Genomic DNA, 20,308 nt, shown 5'->3' with positions numbered 1-20,308 from the left:
ATGCCTTACTATACTATGACATTTTTTTGGGCATTTTTATACCTTACTATACTATAACATTTTTATACCTTACTATACTATGACTTTTTTTTTTAATTTTTATGCCTTAATATACTATGACATTTTATACCATAGTATACTTTGACGTTTTTTAGTATTTTTATGCCTTACTATAATATGATTCTTTTTTGACATTTTTATGCCATAGTATACTATGACATTTTTTACCTTACTATACTATGACTTTTTTTTTAATTTTTATGCCTTACTATACTATGACGGTTTTTGGTATTTTTATGCCTTACTATACTATGACTCTTTTATGCCTTACTATACTATGACTCTTTTATGACATTTTTTGGCATTTTTATACCTTACTATACTATGACATTTTTATGCCTTACTATACTGTGACATTTTCTTTTTACTTTTTATGCTTACTATACTGTGACATTTTTATGCCTTACTATACTATGACATTTTATACCATAGTATACTATGACGTTTTTTGGTATTTTTATGCCTTACTATACTATGACTTTTTATGCCTTAATATACTATGACATTTTTTGGCATAGTATACTATGATGTTTTTTGGTATTTTAATGCCTTACTATACTATGGTGTTTTTATGCCTTACTATACTGTGACATTTTTATGCCTTACTATACTTTGACTTTTTTTTTAATTTTTATGCCTTACTATACTATGACATTTTTTTGGCATTTTTATACCTTACTATACTGTGACATTTTTATACCTTACTATACTATGACTTTTTTTAAAATTTTTATGCCTTACTATACTATGACATTTTATACCATAGTATACTATGACGTTTTTTAGTATTTTTATGCCTTACTATACTATGATTCTTTTTTGACATTTTTATGCCATAGTATACTATGACATTTTTATACCTTACTATACTATGACTTTTTTTTTAAATTTTTATGCCTTACTATACTATGACGGTTTTTGGTATTTTTATGCCTTACTATACTATGACTCTTTTATGCCTTACTATACTATGACTCTTTTATGACATTTTTTGGCATTTTTATACCTTACTATACTATGACATTTTTATGCCTTACTATACTATGACCTTTTTCTGAATTTTATAGCATAGTATACTATGATGTTTTTTGGTATTTTAATGCCTTACTATACTATGGTGTTTTTATGCCTTACTATACTGTGACATTTTTATACCTTACTATACTTTGACTTTTTTTTTTTAATTTTTATGCCTTACTATACTATGACCCTTTTATGCCTTACTATACTATGACTCTTTTATGACATTTTTTGGCATTTTTATACCTTACTATACTATGACCTTTTTCTGAAATTTTATAGCATAGTATACTATGATGTTTTTTGGTATTTTAATGCCTTACTATACTATGGTGTTTTTATGCCTTACTATACTGTGACATTTTTATACCTTACTATACTTTGACTTTTTTTTTTTTTTTTTTTATGCCTTACTATACTATGACATTTTTTGGCATTTTTATACCTTACTATACTATGACATTTTTATACCTTACTATACTATGACTTTTTTTTTAAATTTTTATGCCTTACTATACTATGACATTTTATACCATAGTATACTATGACGTTTTTTAGTATTTTTATGCCTTACTACACTATGATTCTTTTTTGACATTTTTATGCCATAGTATACTATGACATTTTTATACCTTACTATACTATGACTTTTTTTTTAATTTTTATGCCTTACTATACTATGACGGTTTTTGGTATTTTTATGCCTTACTATACTATGACTCTTTTATGCCTTACTATACTATGACTCTTTTATGACATTTTTTGGCATTTTTATGCCTTACTATACTATAACCTTTTTTCTGAAATTTTATACCATAGTATACTATGATGTTTTTTGGTATTTTAATGCCTTACTATACTATGGTGTTTTTATGCCTTACTATACTGTGACATTTTCTTTTTACTTTTTATGCCTTACTATACTATGACATTTTATACCATAGTATACTATGACGTTTTTTGGTATTTTTATGCCTTACTATACTATGACCTTTTTCTGAAATTTTATAGCATAGTATACTATGATGTTTTTTGGTATTTTAATGCCTTACTATACTATGACGGTTTTTGGTATTTTTATGCCTTACTATACTGTGACATTTTTATACCTTACTATACTTTGACTTTTTTTTTTAATTTTTATGCCTTACTATACTATGACCCTTTTATGCCTTACTATACTATGACTCTTTTATGACATTTTTTGGCATTTTTATACCTTACTATAATATGACATTTTTATGCCTTACTATACTATGACCTTTTTCTGAAATTTTATAGCATAGTATACTATGATGTTTTTTGGTATTTTAATGCCTTACTATACTATGGTGTTTTTATGCCTTACTATACTGTGACATTTTTATACCTTACTATACTTTGACTTTTTTTTTTAATTTTTATGCCTTACTATACTATGACATTTTTTTGGGCATTTTTATACCTTACTATACTATGACATTTTTATACCTTACTATACTATGACTTTTTTTTGAATTTTTATGCCTTACTATACTATGACGGTTTTTGGCATTTTTATACCTTACTATACTATGACTTTTTTCTGAAATTTTATAGCATAGTATACTATGATGTTTTTTGGTATTTTAATGCCTTACTATACTATGATGTTTTTATGCCTTACTATACTGTGACATTTTCTTTTTACTTTTTATGCCTTACTATACTATGACATTTTATACCATAGTATACTATGACGTTTTTTGGTATTTTTATGCCTTACTATACTATGATTCTTTTTTGACATTTTTATGCCATAGTATACTATGACATTTTTATAACTTACTATACTATGACTTTTTTTTGAATTTTTATGCCTTACTATACTATGACGGTTTTTGGTATTTTTATGCCTTACTATACTATGACTCTTTTATGCCTTACTATACTATGACTCTTTTATGACATTTTTTGGCATAGTATACTATGGTGTTTTTATGCCTTACTATACTGTGACATTTTTATACCTTACTATACTTTGACTTTTTTTTTTTAATTTTTATGCCTTACTATACTATGACATTTTTTTGGGCATTTTTATACCTTACTATACTATGACATTTTTATACCTTACTATACTATGACTTTTTTTTTTAATTTTTATGCCTTATTATACTATGACATTTTATACCATAGTATACTATGACGTTTTTTGGTATTTTTATGCCTTACTATACTATGACTTTTTGTCCTTTACTATACTATGACTTTTTATGGCTTACTATACTGTGACTTTTTATGACTTGTCCTTTACTATGATGTTTTTATGCATTACTTTACTATGACATTTTTATGCCATAGTATACTATGACTTTTTTTTTTTTACTTTTTATGCCTTACTATACTATGACGTTTTTTGGTATTTTTATGCCTTACCATACTATGACTCTTTTTTGACATTTTTATGCCTTACTATACTATGACCTTTTTCTGAAATTTTATAGCATAGTATACAATGATGTATTTTGGTATTTTAATGCCTTACTATACTATGATGTTTTTATGCCTTACTATACTGTGACATTTTCTTTTTACTTTTTATGCCTTACTATACTATGACATTTTATACCATAGTATACTATGACGTTTTTTGGTATTTTTATGCCTTACTATACTATGATTCTTTTTTGACATTTTATAGCATAGTATACTATGATGTTTTTTGGTATTTTAATGCCTTACTATACTATGGTGTTTTTATGCCTTACTATACTGTGACATTTTTATGCCTTACTATACTTTGACTTTTTTTTTTAATTTTTATGCCTTACTATACTATGACATTTTTTTGGGCATTTTTATACCTTACTATACTGTGACATTTTTATACCTTACTATACTATGACTTTTTTTTTTAATTTTTATGCCTTACTATACTATGACATTTTATACCATAGTATACTATGACGTTTTTTAGTATTTTTATGCCTTACTATACTATGATTCTTTTTTGACATTTTATGCCATAGTATACTATGACATTTTTATACCTTACTATACTATGACTTTTTTTTTAATTTTTATGCCTTACTATACTATGACGGTTTTTGGTATTTTTATGCCTTACTATACTATGACTCTTTTATGCCTTACTATACTATGACTCTTTTATGACATTTTTTGGCATTTTTATACCTTACTATACTATGACATTTTTATGCCTTACTATACTATGACCTTTTTCTGAAATTTTATAGCATAGTATACTATGATGTTTTTTGGTATTTTAATGCCTTACTATACTATGGTGTTTTTATGCCTTACTATACTGTGACATTTTTATACCTTACTATACTTTGACTTTTTTTTTTAATTTTTATGCCTTACTATACTATGACCCTTTTATGCCTTACTATACTATGACTCTTTTATGACATTTTTTGGCATTTTTATACCTTACTATACTATGACCTTTTTCTGAAATTTTATAGCATAGTATACTATGATGTTTTTTGGTATTTTAATGCCTTACTATACTATGGTGTTTTTATGCCTTACTATACTGTGACATTTTATACCTTACTATACTTTGACTTTTTTTTTTAATTTTTATGCCTTACTATACTATGACATTTTTTTGGCATTTTTATACCTTACTATACTATGACATTTTATACCTTACTATACTATGACTTTTTTTAAATTTTTATGCCTTACTATACTATGACATTTTATACCATAGTATACTATGACGTTTTTTAGTATTTTTATGCCTTACTACACTATGATTCTTTTTTGACATTTTATGCCATAGTATACTATGACATTTTTATACCTTACTATACTATGACTTTTTTTTTAAATTTTTATGCCTTACTATACTATGACGGTTTTTGGTATTTTTATGCCTTACTATACTATGACTCTTTTATGCCTTACTATACTATGACTCTTTTATGACATTTTTTGGCATTTTTATGCCTTACTATACTATAACCTTTTTCTGAAATTTTATACCATAGTATACTATGATGTTTTTTGGTATTTTAATGCCTTACTATACTATGGTGTTTTTATGCCTTACTATACTGTGACATTTTCTTTTTACTTTTTATGCCTTACTATACTATGACATTTTATACCATAGTATACTATGACGTTTTTTGGTATTTTTATGCCTTACTATACTATGACCTTTTTCTGAAATTTTATAGCATAGTATACTATGATGTTTTTTGGTATTTTAATGCCTTACTATACTATGGTGTTTTTATGCCTTACTATACTGTGACATTTTATACCTTACTATACTTTGACTTTTTTTTTTAATTTTTATGCCTTACTATACTATGACCCTTTTATGCCTTACTATACTATGACTCTTTTATGACATTTTTTGGCATTTTTATACCTTACTATAATATGACATTTTATGCCTTACTATACTATGACCTTTTTCTGAAATTTTATAGCATAGTATACTATGATGTTTTTTGGTATTTTAATGCCTTACTATACTATGGTGTTTTTATGCCTTACTATACTGTGACATTTTATACCTTACTATACTTTGACTTTTTTTTTAATTTTTATGCTTACTATACTATGACATTTTTTTGGCATTTTTATACCTTACTATACTATGACATTTTTATACCTTACTATACTATGACTTTTTTTTGAATTTTTATGCCTTACTATACTATGACGGTTTTTGGCATTTTTATGCCTTACTATACTATGACTTTTTTCTGAAATTTTATAGCATAGTATACTATGATGTTTTTTGGTATTTTAATGCCTTACTATACTATGATGTTTTTATGCCTTACTATACTGTGACATTTTCTTTTTACTTTTTATGCCTTACTATACTATGACATTTTATACCATAGTATACTATGACGTTTTTTGGTATTTTTATGCCTTACTATACTATGATTCTTTTTTGACATTTTATGCCATAGTATACTATGACATTTTTATAACTTACTATACTATGACTTTTTTTTGAATTTTTATGCCTTACTATACTATGACGGTTTTTGGTATTTTTATGCCTTACTATACTATGACTCTTTTATGCCTTACTATACTATGACTCTTTTATGACATTTTTTGGCATAGTATACTATGGTGTTTTTATGCCTTACTATACTGTGACATTTTTATACCTTACTATACTTTGACTTTTTTTTTTTAATTTTTATGCCTTACTATACTATGACATTTTTTTGGGCATTTTTATACCTTACTATACTATGACATTTTTATACCTTACTATACTATGACTTTTTTTTTTAATTTTTATGCCTTATTATACTATGACATTTTATACCATAGTATACTATGACGTTTTTTGGTATTTTTATGCCTTACTATACTATGACTTTTTGTCCTTTACTATACTATGACTTTTTATGGCTTACTATACTGTGACTTTTTATGACTTGTCCTTTACTATACTATGATGTTTTTATGCATTACTTTACTATGACATTTTATGCCATAGTATACTATGACATTTTTTTTTTTACTTTTTATGCCTTACTATACTATGACGTTTTTTGGTATTTTTATGCCTTACCATACTATGACTCTTTTTTGACATTTTTATGCCTTACTATACTATGACCTTTTTCTGAAATTTTATAGCATAGTATACAATGATGTATTTTGGTATTTTAATGCCTTACTATACTATGATGTTTTTATGCCTTACTATACTGTGACATTTTCTTTTTACTTTTTATGCCTTACTATACTATGACATTTTATACCATAGTATACTATGACGTTTTTTGGTATTTTTATGCCTTACTATACTATGATTCTTTTTTGACATTTTATGCCATAGTATACTATGACATTTTATACCTCATTATACTATGACTTTTTTTTGAATTTTTATGCCTTACTATACTATGACGGTTTTTGGTATTTTTATGCCTTACTATACTATGACTCTTTTATGCCTTACTATACTATGACTCTTTTATGACATTTTTTGGCATTTTTATACCTTACTATACTATGACCTTTTTCTGAAATTTTATACCATAGTATACTATGATGTTTTTTGGTATTTTAATGCCTTACTATACTATGGTGTTTTTATGCCTCACTATACTGTGACATTTTTATACCTTACTATACTTTGACTTTTTTTTTTAATTTTTATGCCTTACTATACTATGATATTTTTTTGGCATTTTTATACCTTACTATACTATGACTTTTTTTTTTAATTTTTATGCCTTACTATACTATGACATTTTATACCATAGTATACTATGACGTTTTTTGGTATTTTTATGCCTTACTATACTATGACTTTTTGTCCTTTACTATACTATGACTTTTTATGCCTTACTATACTGTGACTTTTTATGACTTACTCTACTATCATGTTTTTATGCATTACTATACTATGTCGTTTAAAATGCCTTACTATACTATGACTTTACTATGGCTTTTTTTGCCTTACTATACTGTGGCTTTTTTATACCATACTTTACTATGACTTTTTATGCCTAGCTATAAATTAATGTTGTATACCTTACTATACTATGGTGTTTTTTATGCCTTACGATAATATAACTTTCTATGCATTACTATACTATGTCATTTTAATGACTTATTATACCATGACTTTTTGACTTACTATACTACGTATTTTGTATGCCTCAATGTATTATAACTTTTTAATGCCTTATTATACTGTGACTTTTTTTGCCTTACTATACCTATGGTGTTTTTTATGCCTTACTATTTTACTATGGTGTTTTGACGACTTACTATACTATGGTGTTTATGCCTTACTATAATATGACTTTTTATACCTTACTAATATACTAGTGTTTTTATGACTTACTGTTCTATGTTGTTTTGATGCCTTACTACACTATGACATTTTTATGACTTACTATACTATGACTTTTTATGCCTTACTATACTATGACATTTTGTGCTTTACGATAACTTTTAAGACGTGCTGTACTGACTTTTTATGACTTACTGTACTATGACTTTTTGACTTACTATACTATGTCTTTTGTATGCCTCACTGTACTGTAAATTTTGAATGCCTTATTATACTGTGGCTTTTTTATGCCTTACTATACTATGACTTTTTATGCCTTACTATACTCTGACTTTTTATGCCTTACTATACCTATGGTGTTTTTTAGGTCTTAATATAATGTGACTTTTATGCCTCACTATTTTACTATGGTGTTTTTATTACTTACTATACTATGACGTTTTATGACTTATTTTACTATCGCTTTTTTATGCATTACTATACTATGATTTTTCATGCCTTACTATAACTATGGTGTTTTTTATGCCTTATTATAATATGACTTTTATACCGTACTATTATACTAGTGTTTTTATGACTTACTATACTGTGTCGTTTCTATGTCTTACTATACTATGACTTTTTTTATGTCTTACTATACTATGACTTTTTATGACCTACTATACTATGACTTTTTGACGTACTATACTATGTCTTTTGTATGCCTAACTGTACTATAACTTTTTAACGCCTTATTATACTATGACTTTTTTTGCCTAACTATACTATGGTGTTTTTTATGCCTTACTATGACTTTTTATGCCTTACTATTATACTATGGTGTTTCGACGCCTTAGTATAATATGGTGTTTCGACGGCTTAGTATAATATGACTTTTTATACCGTACTATTATACTAGTGTTTTTATGACTTACTATACTGTGTCATTTCTATGTCTTACTATACTATGACATTTTTATGCCTTACTATACTATGACTTTTTTTATGCCTTACTATTGTACTATGGTGTTTTGACACCTTAATATACTATGGTGTTTATGCCTTACTATAACATGACTTTTTATACCTTACTATTATACTAGTGTTTTTATGACTTACTATGGTGTTTTTTATGCCTTACTATAATATGACTTTTTATACCTTACTTATTTCTTACTATACTATGACATTTTTATGCCTTACTTTACTGTCATTTTTTATGCCTTACTATACTATGACATTTTATGCCTCACGATAACCTTTTATACCATGCTGTACTGACTTTTTATGACTTACTGTACATGACTTTTTTATGACTGACTATACTATAACTTTTTAATGTCTCATTATACTGTGGCTTTTTTATGCCTTACTATTTTACTATGGAGTTTTTATGACTTACTTTACTATGATTTTTTATGACTTATTTTACTATAGCTTTTTTACGCCTTAGTATACTATGGCTTTTCATGCCTTACTATACTATGGTGTTTTTTATGACTTACTATAGTGCGTCCTTTTTATGTCTTATTATACTATGTCTTTTGTATGCCTCACTGTGCTATAACTTTTTAATGCCTTATTATACTGTGTCATTTTAATGCCTTACTATACTATGACTTTTTATAGCTTACTATACATTAATATTTTATACCTTACTATATTATGGTGTTTTTTATGCCTTACTGTACTATGATATTTGTGCTTTATTATACAATGACATTTTCATGCCTTACTATACTATGACTATTTATGCCTTACTATTTTACGATGGTATTTTTTATGACTTACTATACTTTAACTTTTTATGCTTTACTATACTATGCTGTATTAATGCCATACTATACTATGACTTTTTATGCCTTACTATACTATGATGTTTTTATGACTTACTCTACTATGATGTTTTTAGGCATTACTATACTATGTTGTTTTGATGCCTTACTATACTTTGACTTTTTGTCCTTTACTATACTATGACTTTTTATGCCTTACTATACTGTGACTTTTTATGATTTACTCTACTATGATGTTTTTATGCATTACTATACTATGTTGTTTTGATGCCTTACTATACTATTACTTTTTGTCCTTTACTATACTATGACTTTTTATGCTTTACTATATGATGACTTTTTGACTTACTATACTATCTTTTGTATGCCTCACTGTACTATAATTTTTTAATGCCTTATTATACTATGACTTTTTATGCCGTACTATTTTACTATGGTTTTTTTAATGCCTTACTATACTCTGACTTTTTATGCTTTACATTATGACTTTTTGACTATACTATGTTGTTTTTGTGCCTCACCTTTTAATACCATGACTTTTTGCCTTACTATATGACTTTTTATGTCTTACTAAACTGTGCTGTTTCTTATGCCTTACTATAATATGACCTTTTATGCCTTACTATACTATGACTTCTTTATGCCCTACTATACTATGATATTTATTCCTTACTATACTATGACATTTTCATGCATTACTATACTATGACTTTTTCATACCTTACTATACTATGACTTTTTCATACCTTACTATACTGTGACTTTTTATGACTTACTTTTCCATGATGTTTTTATGGCTTACTATACTATGACTTACTATGGCTTTTTATGGCTTACTATACATTAATGTTTTATGCCTTACTATACTATGATTATTTATGCTTTACTATACAATGACATTTTTATAATTTACTATACTATGATGTTTTTATGCCTCACGATAACCTTTTATACCATGCTGTACTGACTTTTTATGACTTACTGTACATGACTTTTTATGACTGACTATACTATAACTTTTTAATGTCTCATTATACTGTGGCTTTTTTATGCCTTACTATTTTACTATGGAGTTTTTATGACTTACTTTACTATGATTTTTTATGACTTATTTTACTATAGCTTTTTTACGCCTTAGTATACTATGGCTTTTCATGCCTTACTATACTATGGTGTTTTTTATGACTTACTATAGTGCGTCCTTTTTATGTCTTATTATACTATGTCTTTTGTATGCCTCACTGTGCTATAACTTTTTAATGCCTTATTATACTGTGTCATTTTAATGCCTTACTATACTATGACTTTTTATAGCTTACTATACATTAATATTTTATACCTTACTATATTATGGTGTTTTTTATGCCTTACTGTACTATGATATTTGTGCTTTATTATACAATGACATTTTCATGCCTTACTATACTATGACTATTTATGCCTTACTATTTTACGATGGTATTTTTTATGACTTACTATACTTTAACTTTTTATGCTTTACTATACTATGCTGTATTAATGCCATACTATACTATGACTTTTTATGCCTTACTATACTATGATGTTTTTATGACTTACTCTACTATGATGTTTTTAGGCATTACTATACTATGTTGTTTTGATGCCTTACTATACTTTGACTTTTTGTCCTTTACTATACTATGACTTTTTATGCCTTACTATACTGTGACTTTTTATGATTTACTCTACTATGATGTTTTTATGCATTACTATACTATGTTGTTTTGATGCCTTACTATACTATTACTTTTTGTCCTTTACTATACTATGACTTTTTATGCTTTACTATATGATGACTTTTTGACTTACTATACTATCTTTTGTATGCCTCACTGTACTATAATTTTTTAATGCCTTATTATACTATGACTTTTTATGCCGTACTATTTTACTATGGTTTTTTTAATGCCTTACTATACTCTGACTTTTTATGCTTTACATTATGACTTTTTGACTATACTATGTTGTTTTTGTGCCTCACCTTTTAATACCATGACTTTTTGCCTTACTATATGACTTTTTATGTCTTACTAAACTGTGCTGTTTCTTATGCCTTACTATAATATGACCTTTTATGCCTTACTATACTATGACTTCTTTATGCCCTACTATACTATGATATTTATTCCTTACTATACTATGACATTTTCATGCATTACTATACTATGACTTTTTCATACCTTACTATACTATGACTTTTTCATACCTTACTATACTGTGACTTTTTATGACTTACTTTTCCATGATGTTTTTATGGCTTACTATACTATGACTTTACTATGGCTTTTTATGGCTTACTATACATTAATGTTTTATGCCTTACTATACTATGATTATTTATGCTTTACTATACAATGACATTTTTATAATTTACTATACTATGATGTTTTTTATGCCTCACTATACTATGACGTTTTTATACCTTGCTATGCTATGACTTTTTATGCCTTACTATACTGTGACTTTTTATGCTTAACTATATCATGACTTTTTGACTTACTATACTATGTATTTTGTATGCTCACTGTATTATAACTTTTTAATGCCTTATTATACTGTGACTTTTTTGCCTTACTATAATATGACCTTTTATGCCTTACTATACTGTGACTTTGTTTTTGTCTTAGTATATGATCACTTTTTATGCCTTATTATACTATGACTTTTTATGACCTACTGTACTATGCTTTTTATGCCTTCCTATGCTATGGTGTTTTTTATTCCTTACAACAATATGACTTTTTATGCTTTACTATAATATGACTTTTTATGCCTTACTATACTGACGTTTCTATGACTTACTATGCTATGTCATTTATATGACTTACTATACTACGTCCTTTTTATGCCTTACTATACTATGACTTTTTGCCTTACTATACTTTGATGTCATTATGTCTTACTATAACACAACTTTGTAATGGCTCAGCAGTGGGACAGAGGTTAGAACTGTTGCCTCACACCAAGAAGGTTTTAGGTTTTGAACCCCGGGGCTGGGGCCTTTCTGTGTGGAGTCTTTATGTCTCAGTATATTGCGATGTTTTTATGCCTTACTATGAGATTTTTATGTTTTATTATACTATGACTTATTATGCATTATTACACTATAATGATTTTATGCCTTACTATAACATGACTTTCAAATAGAGTGGCTATAGAACTGTCAGAAAGATTATATCATCACTGAAAAAGCTACATCTAGTGGCTTCAATTCAAGCTAAGTCACTTATTGAAAGCACATTTTAAAAAGCACATACAATTTGACCAACAGCTACAGTGTGCTTTAAGGAAAGACTACAAAGCATAGAGCAGCTAAGACATAAAATTATTTTCTGAAGTACTTTGAAGTTAAAAATGAGCCTGAAGTTAAACGCTTAAAAAAAGGTTAAAGGCTAATTCAACTGCTTGAAAAGGATTTTTGATCTACACCCATTGATGGTGTTCAAGCCAGTTCCTCTAGTCTTTTAACAGAGCAAAGCAAAATATGCGGCAGCGTGATACTACATTTGGGCAAAGTCAATGAACAGAGCTGTTTGAGTAAGAAGTGGAATGATTCAGAGGAATCATTCAAGTGTTTTTGGCGTTTCTTGCTGATATCTCATTTCCTAATTAGCTATAACACACTGCATATCAAAGACCACGCACACTTTCCACTGCTCTAATTTCCGTTGCCTAGAGGCATGATGTATATGATCAGTCTGTGACCATATACTGCATTTATTTTTACTTGAAGTTAGTAATTCTCATTTCTAACAATCAACACTTCCTGCTCTAAAACTCTTTTATAGCAGCTGCAAATATCTGGATCCAACTTCATAGAATCTACATTTGCAGCAATCTGACATAGAAATTAAGTACAAGTACATCAGGTTTCAACAGGATTTCTCTGTTACACAAATGTAAGAAAATCACCACAATCACAACCCGATGCAAAGGTGCAAGACGGTCAGAAACATCAAATCTTGAGAAATTTCCAGGCAGGTAGAGAGGCTCAACAATTAAGTCAATTCATCAATTAGTCAATCATCAGAAAAATAACTGGTAACTATTTTGATACTCAATAATGTAAGTCATTTTTCAAGGATAACTGCCAAAAAACAGCGATTTTCAGCCTCTCAAATATTAAGATTTTCTGTTTTTCTCTTGGAAACTGGGATGGATATGTTTTACATTTATTCCTGACATTTTATCCAATAAACAATCAAGAAAATAATTGTTAGTTGCAGCCATAATGAAAACAACTACTGACAGGCGAATACAGAACGCTAACAACATTAATGGTTCATGACAAAAGAAAAATGGGGTCTGCAACTAATGATTACTTTTATTATCAGATAATCTAAAGACTTATTCCCTCAATTAATCAATTAATCTTTTCTATCAAAAATATCAGAAAATAGTAAAAGATGTTGTTATACTTTCACAAGATATTCAGTGAATATTCACAGTGAAACAAAACAGAGAAAAGTCTCACCTCCTCACTTTCAGACGCTGGGCAAGCAATTTTTGTTTGAGAAATGACAATAATGATTAATCAATTACCAACACTCTATTTTCCCCTCTTACACTCAAACACACACACCAAGTGTGTAATGCCAGTTCCTGTCTTTAGACCCCAGCTGTGAGGCTGCCTGTCCTCTCCAACCCACTGTCAATCACTCTTTCCATCCCTGTCTCTCACACTCTCTCACACACACACACACACACACACACACACACACACACACACACACACACACACACACACACACCTCTTGAAATCCATGGTGTCAGACAGCAGGGATGTTAGTGTGTCAGGTGATAAGTTCACAAAGGAGGTCAGAGAGGCCAGACACCACAACATGTTTTTACCTATTGTGTTTGTGCCCTGACAGGCATATAGTCTGCACCGCAAGGCTGATAATTTATGATTTTCATGCTGGATTCAGCCAAAACAAAGACATGCAATTAATCTTACATTGCCTGGGCTCACGGCAGGGCAAGACCCATGGCAGACAATAAAAAGCAACATACAAGTTAGGAAATGGTTGTGATGGTAGTCAGCCAATCTGCAATCTGGTAATTATACAAAGCACAAACATTCAACCAGCTCCCTAACACAGCATGAACATCAGACTGTAAAGAGTTTCATAGTGTTGCTTCTGTTACATTTGCTGTTCATCCCTCTGAATAAAATCAGTGGATATTCAGGTTTTATTTTTTTTAATCCCCGAAAAATGGATTAAACCCAGGGTTAAATCCTGACAGTTTGAAATGAGGATTAGAAAAGAAATAAATATGTCACATTTGTCATAACACTGAGGTGCCTCTGTGTCTCTGTTGCTACAATATTATCACCAATATATACAATATTTTCAGCTTTCTTTTCCACGAGTTAAAATATTTTGTAGTGACTGGAGGACCTTGGTAGAAAATGGACTGAAATTAATTTGTTCAAGTTTAACAAAGAATTGCTACACAGGCTGCTATCTGTGAGATGAAGTATAAGATCAACTGGTATCTTACTGGTAAAGCTGCTTCACTCTTTCACCAGCCCTGGTCATTCTTCATTTGTACCACTGCCACCAAAAGCACAAAATACACAGAGGATGGAAGGAAAATTATGACCTTGTGATATGGCTGAAAGTTAATAATTGGACCTTGAGTTAGGAATGCCAAAGAGGTTATGTTATCACCCGTGTCCGTTTGTTTGTCAGCAGGATTACACAAAAAAAAAATGATTTGAACTGAACTTGGTGGAAGGATTGGGTATGGGCAAGGGAAGAACCCATTACATTTTGGGGCAGATCCGGATAATTTACTATGATATTGAATTTTTTTCTGTGAAGTCTGATATACAGTATATTGTTTGACATTGGCTTTGGTGGAGGACTGCGCTCCCTGAGTGCCCTTCTAGTTCAAAATATAATAAGAAATAGGACTTTGCATGTGGTCATTTTACATTAACTATTTATTCATTGAATTTACCGAAAATGTGCTGTATCTTTATGTGTGTTACTACCTTGATATGAAATTACCTACATCGAAATATTAGATTTTGTCATATCGCACAGCCCTACATGAGGATGCACTTAAAGAGGAAAAGAGATGGATGAAAGTCTTCCTCTAGATAAAAATGTTGGCTATTTGTGCGCTCATGCTTCACTTCCTCTGTGTCTGTCTGCAGTCTCAGCATGTTTACTGTAATCAACAGACAACATGCTCCTGTTATAATAGAGATGACAAGAATCCAATGGTACTACAAATGTGTTCTGCTTGTAAACACGTGATGTACTAAAAAAAATCTTGAGTGCACAAGCTCAGTAATTTCGCATACTGTCAATCAATAATCAGTGTTACATACAGATGGCCACAGTAGAGGCTGAAGGAGTTAAGAGTCACATTGGTGTTTTGGGAAGACCTGGACTATTGCCACTAACACTGTTGTGTAAGAAAGTGATAGAGGACGGCTGGTGGGTGATGCCCTGAAGGCAGAGGCAAACACCTGATACCCTCATAAAGATTATCATATCTTCAGGGACTATGTTTTCACCAGTTTAGAGGAAAAGCAGTGAGGAACACTGATGTATATTTTGGGTATTTAAGATGAGATTTAATTTGAATCCTGCAGCTGTACCAATAACTGAAATCAAATCTGCCAAATGTGATTCTGTTTGACAAAATGCTCTGCAAATTTAAGGGGTGAAAGTCACTCAATATAAAATATCTTCCTTCTTTTATTATCAATGATATGCTACCAATTCCTGCTGCTCATCATGTATGGATACAATTTTGTTTTTTAAGAATATTGAAAAATATTACAGATCCCTTTTTCATTAATACTCTGTACATAGAATTATGAAAAAGAAATAATTATTTATAGCCTTAACCTAATTAAACTACAGTTCAGCACACAGTGACAGAGCAGCTGCCCCGGACTAAAAGCTATCAAGTTACACCCATAAAATCTTTTTAGTTCTTTTATTGGAATGACATATTATTGAGATCTACACATTCAAAAGTGGAGCTTAAACAGTGCCAAAGTCTGAACAGGTTCAGGACTGGTGTTGTATGACTATGCTGCCAATCAGCACGAAGCTGTTTACTTACCAGTCTAGAAGAAACAATTGTGACTTCAGCATCAGACTTCCCCAAGAACTGTCTCCAGCTGTGGAAAACAACATCAATGTCAACTTTTGTTTTGTTTTTATTTCTATCATTTCTTTTCTTCTACTGAAGTCAGCATGCTAAGCAGCTAGCCACAGTCTGGTCAGACCAGGACTAAATGACAAATTGATTAATTGACAAATTAACTGCAGATTAATCCATACAAATAAGTGTTTGTTGAAGCCCTAGCTGCAATGATCAAAATCATACAGCTATTTTTAGATCATTCGTGAACATTCGCCAGTTCCAGCCTCTCTTATGTAGGGCTTCACCTAATGATTATCTGTTTATCGATTATTTTTTTCGATTAATGTATCGATCATTTTTTCAATTAATCTAACTATTATTTTTTTTTATTACTCCTTTAATATAACAATGAATTTACCCAAAATAAATTTTGAAAACTGGCAATTTATATTTCAATATCTTCATTCTTCTTCTACTACCTTTGTGTTTTTCCTAATAAAATTGTCATTTTTAACAGTTTCACCAAGTGCTACACATATTCAGAATCAGCATAACCCAAGCTAATAATAAATGCCACTCAAAGACTTCAGTAATACAAAAAAAAGAAAAAAATAAGCGAACCTTGAATTTTTCCTTATTTTATATGATGAAAACACTGTAAACCATAATAAATAAGAAAAAATTAAATACAGAAAGTTGTACATATTTGTTTGAGTTGTTCTAGGGGTGATTTGAAGTTTCTATCTTTATCTGTTCATGAGATATGCTCATTCATGCCAGAGAAGAAGCTACAGAAGCAAACCTCTCATCTCACTGCGCTGGAGAACAGAGAGGTTCAGGAGATCTTTTGTTCCCACTGTCATCAGGCTATACAACACCTCAGCCAAAGGAAGTGGACTAATCTAATTATCATTGTTTATTTATTATTAACAGTTTTTATTATTATCATCATCATCATCATCATCAACTATGAGCTAAGACACATTCATTTCCCCTAGGGGATAAATAAAGTATCTATCTATCTATCTTTCTCTGGAACAGCATTTATGGGCGTTTTTTGTCCAGTCCTTGAAAAATCCGCTCCAAATCCTCCGCTGCACTAAATATACGCTTCCAAGGACTTAAGAGGGTTAAAACAAGCAAATATAACAAATGTGCACTGCACATTATTCTCCAACAAAAAAATGCCCTGTCTTAACTGGTAATGTGTGTTTTACAGTCCTACATAAAGTCTCTCCAAAATAAAGCTCCGCTCCAAGTGCTCAAGCATGGCGGTAGTAGTACTGCTGTGATGAGCCATTTCTAATTTGCTGAGATTGCAGAGCACCATGTTGTTCAGTCCCTGCTTAAAATACTCCCACACTTTAGATGATCGTGGGCGAGGTTTTCTTGCTTCAGTTCGCTCCTCGATGGAGTCCATGCTCTGACTAGGCACAGCCATCTTATTTCCTCCTTGCGACACACGTTACATTAATCAACTTATTTACATGATCGATTACATCAACGCGTCGCCCCAGCCCTACTCTTATGTGAGGATTTGCTGCTTCTGTGTTGATTTTTTTTTAATCCTTGTGGAATGAAATATAATATTTTTGGGTTTTGGGACGTTTGAATAAAACAAGAAGACACACAGTTGCCCACCACCGTCATTATCTGTTGATATAAGATCAGTTGTGACATCGGGTGACCAAAATTCAGTGTCATGACAACGTCTAATGCCCACATCAACTCAATTATTGACGACAACTGGGGCCAGTTTCACAAAGATATTTCAGACTGGTCTGTAGTGTTGGCCCAGTCTTAATTTTGCTCATAGATCAGTCTAATGTAAGTAAGACTGTTTAACAAAATAAAGACTGACTAATTTTAAGTCAAAAACATTAGATACCTTACCCCCAGGCTAACACAGCCTAAAACCAGTGTTAGTATGTTAACAATCAATGACATCTGCGCTGACCAGTAGCACCCAACAACAAAAACAGGAGAACATGGCTCATAATTTGTGGTTTCCTAACATTGTTATGGAGAGATAAAAGAGAATGGAAAGAGCTTTTATAGATTGCAGAGATTCTTTTCCAAATTAGATTTTTATTTTGATTGTTTCACTCTTACTTTTCACTTCTTAACTGTTGAATTCTTGCAAAAGACAAAAATGTTCTGCTGGGGTAAGCAGAGCTCAGCGGTTGGATCATGGATGTATAATGCAATCCATGGGTTGGATGCAGTTCCTCAGTCAGCCTTTTTTTTTTTTATTATTGGAAAAAAGTCTTAATTTACCCAGAATTCATTGTACCACACCAAGGTAGTCAATAACTACATTGCGTTGTGCAACAGATGAATTTAGACGCCTATTTAAAGTGTGACTATTTGTTACACTTGAGACACAGCCAAAGTTTGTCTTCGTGAAACCAGCCCCTGATGTTGATATTCCGTTGGTTTTAAGTTGTGTTGTTAAGCAACCAAAATCCAACGTCCTACAAATGTCTCATGCTAACGCCATCTTGACATATAAAATACTGACATTCTGGTCGTGAACAACAACCAACGTCTGTTTGAGGTCTGCGACACGTCACATGTCAAGTAGCCAACGTTTTTAACGTCAATGCAAATTTCATTTCCAACCGAAATGTTAACGTCTTTCCGACGTTAGAGTCGTTAAGAGTCCAACGTCTCTCTGACATTACATTGATGTTTACTGCCTGCTCAATTTATTCTGACATTTTATAAACAAAACGATAAGTCAATTAACCGACAGATTAATAGTGAAATAGTTGGAATCCTAAACATTATGGTCGTTTTAGCAGCTGTAGTTTTTATTCTAATATACTGAAACTTCATGTAGGATTAATTGAAGGGCTGTTGTGTCAGCCTGTAGTAATCTTACCCAGGTGTGTAGGTCAACCTGATAAACCGGCAGCAGAGTGAAAACAAAAGCTAATGTTCCGTTAAGAAACAAATATCTTTTTTCAGTGTTTTTTTATAATATATTTGTCTCTTATTGTCTCATATGATATCTTTTCAGCCCTCTCCTTATATTAAGAGGGTGGCTTTGGAAACCATTTTAATTCATCTTACCTGAGAGATGCCGCGGTTCAGCCGTTAGCTTTGTTCCCGGTAGTAAAAACACACTCCATGGTTGTGTGGAGCCTGGCCTCTGTCCCGTTGTTACACCGCCGGGTCAATCCCATGGATGTATAGTTACTCCTTCCAGAAAAACCCGGATTTAAGACCGACATACCCAATTTTACGACATTTCTAACTGGGTTTTTAACTGAACATGGCCGACAGGTGACGCATGTACGTCAAATATTGCCTCACCCCCGAACAGTCCCCCCAAAAAACTTTTTTTTTTTCAACCGCAGCAAAGGAGAAAAATTGAATTTATGTTCATGTATTCGTGAAGCTTTAAAAAACAATATCATGAATACTTTTTATTTTAGAGCTGTAGGTTGGTTAATCAATTAGTTGATCAACAGAAAGTTAACCAGCAATTATTTTAAATTTTCATTTTGGTCTTTTTTTAAGCAAAACTGTC

General features: G+C 30.3%; 1 long non-coding RNA gene across 1 annotated transcript in view; it reads right to left on the bottom strand.

Moving 5' to 3' along the window:
* LOC130173837 (uncharacterized) overlaps positions 1 to 20,046 on the bottom strand; it is a 59,089-nt gene extending 39,043 nt beyond the window's left edge. Inside the window, exons 1-2 of the long non-coding RNA XR_008828504.1 lie at positions 19,849 to 20,046; positions 16,750 to 16,807 (exon numbers count right to left, since the gene is read on the bottom strand). This is a non-coding gene — a long non-coding RNA (uncharacterized LOC130173837). The remainder of the gene's footprint in view (positions 1 to 16,749; positions 16,808 to 19,848) is intronic.
* Between the last annotated feature and the right edge of the window lie 262 nt (positions 20,047 to 20,308).

The sequence above is a fragment of the Seriola aureovittata genome, chromosome 8 (assembly GCF_021018895.1).
Source record: "Seriola aureovittata isolate HTS-2021-v1 ecotype China chromosome 8, ASM2101889v1, whole genome shotgun sequence".
Lineage (NCBI taxonomy): Eukaryota > Metazoa > Chordata > Actinopteri > Carangiformes > Carangidae > Seriola > Seriola aureovittata.
The sequence above is the reverse complement of the archived record's forward strand: the minus strand, read 5'-3'. Positions and strand labels throughout refer to the sequence as shown.